Source organism: Anolis carolinensis, chromosome 3 (assembly GCF_035594765.1).
Source record: "Anolis carolinensis isolate JA03-04 chromosome 3, rAnoCar3.1.pri, whole genome shotgun sequence".
NCBI classification, from domain to species: domain Eukaryota; kingdom Metazoa; phylum Chordata; class Lepidosauria; order Squamata; family Dactyloidae; genus Anolis; species Anolis carolinensis.
The window spans coordinates 31,271,477-31,281,622 of NC_085843.1; positions in this window are offsets into that span (position 1 = coordinate 31,271,477).

Genomic DNA, 10,146 nt, shown 5'->3' on the forward strand with positions numbered 1-10,146 from the left:
CGGTGGGGACGACTGTGGAAATGTAGAATTGAGCACGTGTTTGGGTTGAATAAAGTTTTATTAGTTTCTTCCAAATTTCACCACCTCTTCCAGTTTTGCATCATTTGCAGACTTCATAAGGAATTTCTCCATCGTATCATCTAAGTCAGGCAGGGGCAAACTTTGGCCCTCCAGATGTTTTGGACTTCAACTCCCACAATTCCTGTTGGGAATCTATTGAGTGGTTAAACTCAAAAATAATCCACTGTTGGGGTGATTCCACATAAAATACAGCAGAGTGGAAGAAACATACTTCATAAACAGCAGAAACTTAGTGTGGAGAGCTGGGATAAGCTTTTGTTCCTCAGGATGGCAAAGGATCGCAGAGTCACAATTACAGGTTCAAAATATTTATTGTTGTAAAAAGAAATCCATTGTAGATAGAAAAGGTTCTTGGACCTAACTAGCTCTCTAAGCTACCTTTTAAGGAAGGTAAAAGGGTAAAAAAGATTAAAATATCAAAATAGCTACATTTTGCCTGGAGAGTAACAAAATGTGTCATCTCAGGAGGAGAACAAAAGGCAGAAGAGAAGGAAATGGAGGCTGACCATGTGGTCAAAGGCCTAGGGGCAATCAAAATACCAATAGAGAGGAAGTTACCTCATACCTCAAAGAGATCACATTACAACATCTTCAAATAGAAGAGGTGATAGTCAAGAGAAGAAGAGTAGAGACAGGAAAGGCCCCTTCTAGGAAGGCATGCATGGGAATAAAGAAAGGGTTTCCTCATTCTAATCCTGTTCTCTAGTCTACTCATTGGGGACTGGAGACTTATGGAGTCCAGGATGAAACCCAACAATTCCTAAGGCATTGTAGGAATTGACCTCTGATACACCTGGAGGGCCAAAGTTTGGCCATGCAGTCCAATATATGGAAATCTTTGGTGATTCATAAAACTTAAAACAATATAAAAACATTTTTTTTTGTGTCAGGAGCAACCCGAGTTGCTTCTGGAGTGAGAGAATTGGCCGTCTGCAAGGACGTTGCCCAGGGGACGCCCGGATGTTTTGTCCCCGCATGGAGCTGGAGCTGATAGAGGGAGCTCATCCACACTCTCCCCAGGTGGGATTCGAACCTGGCAGCTTTCAGGTCAGCAACCCAACCTTCAAGTCACTTAGTCCACTACGCCATCTGGGGGCTCCATATAAAAACATGATAAATTATGTCATAGTCCTGCTATTAAGTACTTCTCTTATGCTTCTGCGAAGGTGTTGAGAGTGGCTTGTAGGTCTTCTTCTGAATGCGCACAGACTACGTTGTCATCAGCATATTGGAGTTCTATAACAGATGTTGTGGTGACCTTGGTTTTGGCTCTCAGTCTACTGAGGTTAAATAGCTTGCCATCTGTCCGATAGATGATTTCCACTCCGGTGGGAAGCTTCCCATCAACAAGGTGAAGTATCATAGCGATGAAGATGGAGAATAAGGTGGGGGCAATAACACATCCCTGCTTGACACCTGATTCCACCTTAAATGGGTCACTTTGGGAGCCGTTGCTGTCCAAGACTGTTGCCATCATGTCATCATGGAGGAGCCGCAGGATGTTCACAAATTTGTCAGGGCACCCGATTTTTTTGGAGGATGGTCCAGAGAGCGCTGCAATTCACTGTGTCTAATGCCTTTGCAAGGTCAATGAATGCCATGTACAGAGGTTGGTTTTTATCCCTGCATTTTTCTTGGAGCTGTAGAGCAGTGAAGATCATGTCCACTGTTCCTCTGGAGGGGCGGAAGCCATTCTGGGATTCTGGGAGGGTGTCTTCTGAGACAGGGAGAAGGCGGTTTGCAAGGATTCTTGCGAGGATTTTCCCGGCAGAGGTTAGAAGGGAGATACCACGATAGTTCCCGCAGTCTGTTCTGTCCCCTTTCTTGAAAAGGGTGATGATGGTGGCATCCTTGAAGTCTGCTGGGATTTTCTCGGTCATCCACACCTTTTCAATGAGCTGGTGGAGATGTTGTATCAGCTCAGGTCCACCCTCTTTGAAGATATCAGCAGGAATCCCATCAGGTCCGCTGGCTTTGTTGTTTTTTTGTTGGCTGATGGCATTGCTGACTTCTTCCAAACTAGGCAGTGCTGCAAGCTCATCCCTGGTTTGTTGTTGCGGGATTTGTGAGAGGGTCTCTTCGGCCACATTGGAGCTGCAATTGATGTTTTGTCCTTCAGAATTTTGGTTCCATCTGATGAGCGTAGGGGCTGTATGCCATGGTTTCTTGGTCCATAAATGATCTTTGTGACTTTGAAAAATCCCTGAGCGTCATGGGTATCTGCAAGGTGTTGGATTTCTTCAGCCTTCTTTGTCCACCAGATGTTCTTGAGTTCTTTGGTTCTTCTTTGGACCTCAGCTTTTGCACGGGCATAGATCTTTTTCTTGGCAGCACAGTTGGTGTCTCTCTGCCATGTTTGGAAGGCTTTCCTTTTGTTATCAATCAGCTGTTGGATCTCTTTGTCGTTATCATCAAACCAGTCTTGATGTTTCTTAGTTAGGTATCCAATGCTTTCATCGCAGGCTGTGATGATGGAGGTCTTCAGTTTGTTCCAATGTTCCTCAACATTTTCGGGGTGTTCTGTGGGTAGATGATCTTTGAGTGTTGTTTGGAGAAGGGCTCGTTTGGAGGGCTCCTGAAGAGCTTGGGTGTTCATTTTGCGCCTTGTTTTTCTTCCTTGGAGTCTGCGTTTGGGGACAATCTTGATAGCCATCATGGATCGGATTAACCTGTGGTCTGTCTAGCAGTCATCAGTACCTGTCAAGGCTCTTGTGAGAAGCACATCGCGGCGGTCTCTGGCACGTGTGATAACATAGTCCAAGAGGTGCCAATGCTTTGACCGAGGGTGCTTCCATGATGTCTTGAGCTTGTTTTTCTGGCAGAAGAGCGTGTTGGTGATGACAAGGTTGTGCTCTCCGCATTTGGTGAGAAGCAAGATACCATTTGAGTTGCTGTTTCCAACCCCATCTTTTCCTATGATCCCTGGCCACAGGTCAGAGTCCCTTCTGACTCTTGCATTAAAGTCCCCCAGGAGGATGATTTTGTCCTCCTTAGGTATCTCCGATAGGATGTTGTCCAGCTGACAGTAAAAATTTTCCTTGATGTCTTCGTCAGCATCTAGAGTTGGTGCATAGGCGCATATGATGGTTGCCTGTTGGTTTTTGGCAAGGTTAATTCGGAGGGTTGAAAGTCGTTCATTGATGCCAGTGGGTGCTTCAGTCAGGTGCTTCACCAGGTCGTTTCTGATCGCAAAGCCAACTCCGTGTATTCTTCGCTCTTCTTCAGGCAGTCCCTTCCAGAAGAAGGTGTAGCCTCCCTTTTCTTCCTTCAGCTGTCCCTCTCCTGCTCTCTGGGTCTCCTGAAGGGCTGCTATGTCGATCTTAAAGCGTCCCAGCTCCCTTGCAATGATAGCAGTCCTGCGTTCGGGGCGTTCGCTGTCAGTGTTATCTAACAATGTCCGTACGTTCCATGTTCCAAAGTTCATTTTTCTTTTTTGGCCGCAGAGTGGTGACCCCTCTGGCAGTCCAGTCAGGGTAGGAGAGGCAGACTATGTTTAGGGCACCTTTTCTAGCCCCTTCCCCGTGTGGGGTGAGCAGAGCGGATCCTAAAAAGGGCTGCTCAGTCATGGATACAGCTGCCGGACTACTCAACTGCCTCGGTCCTTGAGGTAGAACGACTGAGTCCATATCCACCGCCCATGTGCCAGTCTGTGACTAGGGGCTTCCAGATTTCACAGTCCTGCCCCCGTCGCCACTCGCTGATCGCCATGGGACTTTTGTAGCAAAGACCACCAGCATTGAAGCGATGCTCCTACGCCATCAACTCCGCTGGACTGACCACGTTGTCCAAATGCCCAATCACCGTCTCCCAAAACAGCTACTCTACTCCGAACTCAAGAATGGGAAACGGAATGTTGGTGGGCAGGAAAAGAGATTTAAAGATGGGCTCAAAGCCAACCTTAAAAACTGTGGCATAGACACTGAGAACTGGGAAGCCCTGGCCCTTGAGCGCTCTAACTGGAAGTCAGCTGTAACCAGCAGTGCTGCGGAGTTCGAAGAGGCACGAACGGAGGGCTTAAGGGAGAAACGTGCCAAGAGGAAGGAGCGTCAAGCCAACCCCAACCTGGACCGCCTTCCACCTGGAAACCGATGTCCTCACTGCGGGAGAATATGCGGGTCAAGAATCGGTCTCTTCAGCCACCTAAGAACACACACCCAAGATACCAAGGTTGGAAGACTATCATCCTCGAACTACGAGGGATCGCCTAAGTAAGTATTAAGCACTGCAAACTGTAGTCTGAACATTGGATTATGACTCTGGAAACCAGAGAGTGAATCCCCATTCAGTTAAGGCAACCCAAGGGGTGATCTTGGGCAAATCACACTTTCTCAACCTCAGAGAAAGACAATAACAAATAATCTCTGAACAAATCTTATCAAGAAAACCCTGTGATAGGCTTGCATTAGGGTTTCCATAAGTTAGAAATGAAGGCATATAACTATTGAGGAGGAAGAAAGCTTGCTTCGGAGGTGGAGCAAAGGATTCAAAGGTCTGGCGGATGAATGGCACAAGCATTTTTCACTGTTTTTAATTTTGTTTACTGTATATTATGATGTTATTTAAATGTTTTAATTGTTTTAATGTTATTTATTGTATATTGGTGTATTGGCATTAATTGCCATTTTTGTAAGCCGCCCTGAGTCCCCTCGGGTGAGAAGGGCGGGGTAGAAATGATAGAAATAAAAAAACTGCAACAAAAAGCTTGGAACAATATAGAAGTCTTCACCTGATGCTGAAAGAAACACAATGTGGGTACTGTATGAGCTTCCCTGGAAAGACCCTTCCATACCCACTAAAGCCACCCAAAAAGAGGCATCTCTGAAGATGACTGGAAGTACCAGGGATGCACAGTAGCTATAATAATAATAATAATAATAATAATAATAATAATAATAATAATAATAATAATAATAATAATAATAGAGGACTCTTACAAGTAAAACAAGCAGTTAAAGAAGAAGAACATGCCCTGGCAGAATATGTAAAGCAAAGTAAATAACCTGCTTTGATTAAAGTCAAAAATCAGAAACGCCTCAAAGCACAGCAGACAAAAACCAGTACAAGAAAACTGCTCTACAAACTAGAGCTGACAGCTGGCTCAACAAAACATTGCATGGAAAGTTCCTTGACAAAATTGAAGGAAAAGCTGATAAGGAGAAGACCTGGCTCTGGCTCACGAATGGGACCCTGAAGAAGGAGACAGAAGGCCTGATCCTTGCAGCCCAGGAGCAAGCCATCAGAACAAATGCAATTAAGGCCAAGATTGAAAAAATCAGCTGATGACCCAAAATGCAGACTGTGCAAGGAAACCAATGAAACCATTGATCATATTCTCAGCTGCTGTAAGAAAATCGCACAGACTACAAACAGAGGCACAACTATGTGGTCCAAATGATTCATTGGAACTTATGCCTCAAGCACCACCTGCCAGCAGCAAAGAACTGGTGGGATCACAAACCTGCAAAAGTATTGGAAAATGAGCACGGAAAGAAACTGCGGGACTTCCGAATCCAGACTGACAAAGTTCTGGAATACAACACACCAGACCTCACAGTTGTGGAAAAGAAAAAGGTTTGGATCATTGATGTCGCCATCCCAGGTGACAGTCGCATTGACAAAAAACAACAGGAAAAACTCAGCCGCTATCAGGACCTCAAGATTGAACTTCAAAGACTCTGGCAGAAACCAGTGCAGGTGGTCCCGGTGGTGATGGGCACATTGGGTGCCATGCTGGCATTTGGAAACAATAGACATTGACAAAATTATGATCTGCCAATTGCAAAAGGCCACCCTACTGGGATCTGCACGCATCATCCGAAAATGCATCACACAGTCCTAGACAATTGGGAAGTGTTTGACTTGTGATTTTGTGATACGAAATCCAGCATATCTATCTTGTTTGCTGTGTCATAAAATAATAATGATAATAGAATTATACAGTAGACTCTCAGTTAATTGGAACTCAAGCAACCAGAATTCCCAAGGAATTGATAAAAAAATCAAATAAATAATGCTTTAAATAAAAACATTTGTTAATAAAGCAGTAAAACTGTGTTACCTTAAGTTAGGTTTGCCTTTATTTACGTTTAAATACTGTATTTCAATATTAATATTAAGTCAATATAGAGTTTATAGTATGGTAGAGTATGGAGCCTGGTGTTAGTTAGGACTATTTCAATAGTAACTCTTGAGCAACCAGAAATTATGTTTATTAATATCCGTCAATCTCCATAGGTTAACTGAGAGCTTACTGTATTCATATTGTAGTTTTGGGTATTTTAATGATAAGTTCTTTTTAAATCTTTTAAAGTGCCTAATTCTACAGGACTGAAAAGCACACAAACATAGAAAAAAATTAATATTTTAATAATAAAAATTAAAATAATAAAATAAAATGTCTGTTTTCAAATCAGGGGTCATGGGAATGCAGATTCAGTAATTAGAAGCCCAACCAGGGCTAGTGCTGTGCACCTATATAATGACATAGTTCCTCCTACAAATGCAAGAGAACTGCTTCTGTGCATGTATGATGCCAGATAAACAGAACCTCAATATCTCTAATGTGTATGGCATCCTTCAACAAATAGCAAACCTTTTGGTGGGGCTGCTAAAACAGAACATATAACCTGTTAATATTTCTATGTATAATTCCAGCCTATTTTCTGTCTTTCATTGGTTGTCCCAGTAAGTACAGTATATGTGAATGTATTCTGTGTATTTGTTTGGGTGTTTGTGTTCCAACTGCATTAAAAGTATTAAAGATGCACTTTGTATACAGCTCTCTGTACAAAACAAAAGCTTTGCATACAGATTTCAGACAGTAGCCTAGAAAGGGCATCAGGATATTACTATGCAAATGAGCCTCCCAACCCTGTTTAGACTGTACCTTGGAAAAGTAAACAAGTGAGTTGTCATGGCAACCAGAAAGAAATCTGCATCCTACAATTTCAATTGTAAACACATAAACAGGGATATTGAATCATTCTGATATGCAAGTTGTTCAGCTTAATTTGATTGTTACTGTATAATGAACTTCAATTAAGTAATTAACTCAGCTTAAAATATTATAATGCTGACATTACATATGCCATACCCCCATGCTTGAGCCAGTTATTGCTATTATTACTATATGAAAGAATTTTAATTGCACAGTATTTTTTGAATCACTTGACTGGTAGAATGTCTTACAATCTTTGAACTGTTTCATCCTTTTAGGAACTTGAAGATGTTTAGGTTGTTGTGAATTTTCCAGGCTGTGTGGCCATGTTTTGACATTTCACCCACATCTATGGCAGGCATCCTCAGAGGTTGTGAGGTATATTGGAAACTAAGCAAGGGAAGTTTATATATCTGTGGAAGGTCTAGGATGGGAGAAAGAACTCTTGTCTGTTGGAAGCATGTGTGAATGTTGCAATTAATCACATTGTATAGCATTGATTAGCCTTTCATGGATAGATACCTACAGAAAAACTCCAACCACCAACCAAGTCAAAAAGAAGCATAATTAAAGCCCCAGCAGACCGTGCAAAAATAAATAAATCTGTGAACCCCACCTCCTCCAAGGGGACCTGAACCAACTAAACTGGGCTCTACAGGCTAATGGAGACTCCACCACAGACATCAGAAGAGCTGCAAGACCAAGAACATGGGGGTACGTGTGAACATTGCAATTGGCTCACTTGGTTAGTATTGGATAGCGTTGCTGCTTCAAGGCCTGACTTCTTCCTGCCTTGGGGAATCCTTTGTTGGGAAGTGTTAGCTGGCCCTGATTGATTTATCTCTGGAATTCCTGTTTTCCAAGTGTTGTTCTTTATTTGCTGTTCTGATTCTAGAGTTTTTTAAATACGAGTAGCCAGATTTTGTTCATTTTCATGGTTTTCTCCTTTCTGTTGAAATTGTTCACATGCTTGTGGATTTCAATGGCTTCTCTGTGTAGTCTGATATGATAGTTGTTAGACTGGTCCATCATTTCTGTATTCTCAAATAATATACTGTGCCCAGGTTGGTTCATCAGGTGCTCTGCTATGGCTGACTTCTCTGGTTTAATCAGTCTGCAGTGCCTTTGTTTCTTGATTTGTGTCTGGGCAATGCTGCGTTTGATGGTTCCTATGTAGACTTGTCCACAGCTGCATGGGATACAGTAGACTCTTGCAGAGGTGAGAGGATCCCTCTTGTCCTTCACTGAAAATAGCATTTGTTTGATTTTCTTAGTGGCCCTGTAGATAGTTTACCTATGTGGTCAGTGGTTCCTTGATGTATGGTAAGAACACTTTTCCTCTGGGTGGATCTTTGTCTTTACTCTCCTGGCTTGTTCTTGGCCTTACAGCTCTTCTGATGTCTGTGGTGGAGTCTCCATTGGCCTGGAGAGCCCAGTTTAGGTGCTTTAGTTCACTTTGGAGGAGGTGGGGTTCACAGATTATTTTTGCTCGGTCTGCCAGGGCTTTGATTGTGCTTCTTTTTTGACTTGGGTGATAATTGGAGTTTGTGAAAGCCTTCGAGAACACATTGAAAATGTTTTTTTTACTTAATGGAGAAGGATACTTACTAGTTCTTTTGTACTGATCCTGCAGCTGTACATTCAAATCCCATAGGCCCGGGCTGTGGTGCAGGCAGGAGAGCAAGCCAGTGCAATTAACTGCAATGAATCACTCTCACCAGGAGGTCATGAGTTCGAGCCCCGCTCGGAGCCTATGTTTGTTTGTCTTTGTTCTATGTTAAAAGGCATTGAATGTTTGCCTATATGTGTAATGTGATCCGCCCTGAGTCCCCTTCGGAGTGAGAAGGGCGGAATATAAATGCTGTAAATAAAATAATAATAAATAATAAATATGTACTCCACTGAGGTGGACAGGCCTCATTTATATAAAGTTCTCTCAGTTTTGAATTTTCTGTGCCTTGAAGATTAAGACATATATTGTGCACAAACATTTGTGGGCTACATTCCATTTCATCAGAAGGCACACAGCAGCAGCAGCAGCAACAACGGTATATGCTGCCCTGAGATCCTATGGTATATTGTGGGATATGCATATTTTAATAAAAAATAAATTAATTACAGAGAAAAGGTGATCATGTGGTATTGAAAAGAGCCATGTCAGAAGGAAATGAAGTACAGAAGGAGACAATTATGTTATTAAAAGCCTCTTTCATATTACAGGTGGTGATGATGCAAGAATTCTGACACTGATAGCAAATTTACTCTACTTGAATAAATGTGACTTATAAACAAGTCATAACATTCAAGCCATTAGGAATAGTTACTCTGAGGTGTCTTTGTTTTAAAAGAGGAGAATGGTTCAAGGGAAGTTTTTACATGGCTGGAATCACTGGGTTGCTGTGAGTTTTCCGGGCTGTATGGCATGTTCCAGAAGCATTCTCTCCTGACGTTTTGCCCACATGTATGGCAGGCATCCTCAGAGGTTGTGAGGTCTGTTGGAAAATAGGCAAGTGGTTTTACTGATTGCATATCTTGAATTTTTAAATGTTGTTATTCCCTGTCTTGATCTGTGGGGAGAGGCAAGTAAGACATTGTTACTGTCATCATTGTTGCTATTGTTGTTGTGTTTGTTATTGTAGAGTGTCTAGCTTATTTGTTTTTAATGTTTGCATTCCCAGAGGAAGATTTATGTTGATTTATTCTTTTCTGTGCAGACCAACTAAAAAGACGACTGCCTGAAACCCTTGAGAGATACCCTTTGATCGATGATAAATAGGCATGAACAACCAGTGGTTAGGTGTGAGAAAAGCCTGGCCCATGGGCCTAACTTGTCCTGCAGAGATACTCAAGTTGGAGGTCAGTGGAGAAATTTTCTCCCCTAAGTATATCCCCTGGAACCTTCCAGAATTTATATTGTTATCCATAAGGGGAGGAATCATTTGCAGTGTTGTTTTTTTTCTCTGCCTTCTTCATTTTGGCTGGTTGGAGGGGTGGGGAGAGGAAGAGGAGGAAAGAAAATCTCCAGTGTCCAGTTCCGGGCATCACAGTTCAGAATATTGACAGGCTGGAATGTGGCCAGAGGAAATGGTCAACAGATGGTCAACAGTATTCAAATCAAACTCTATAAT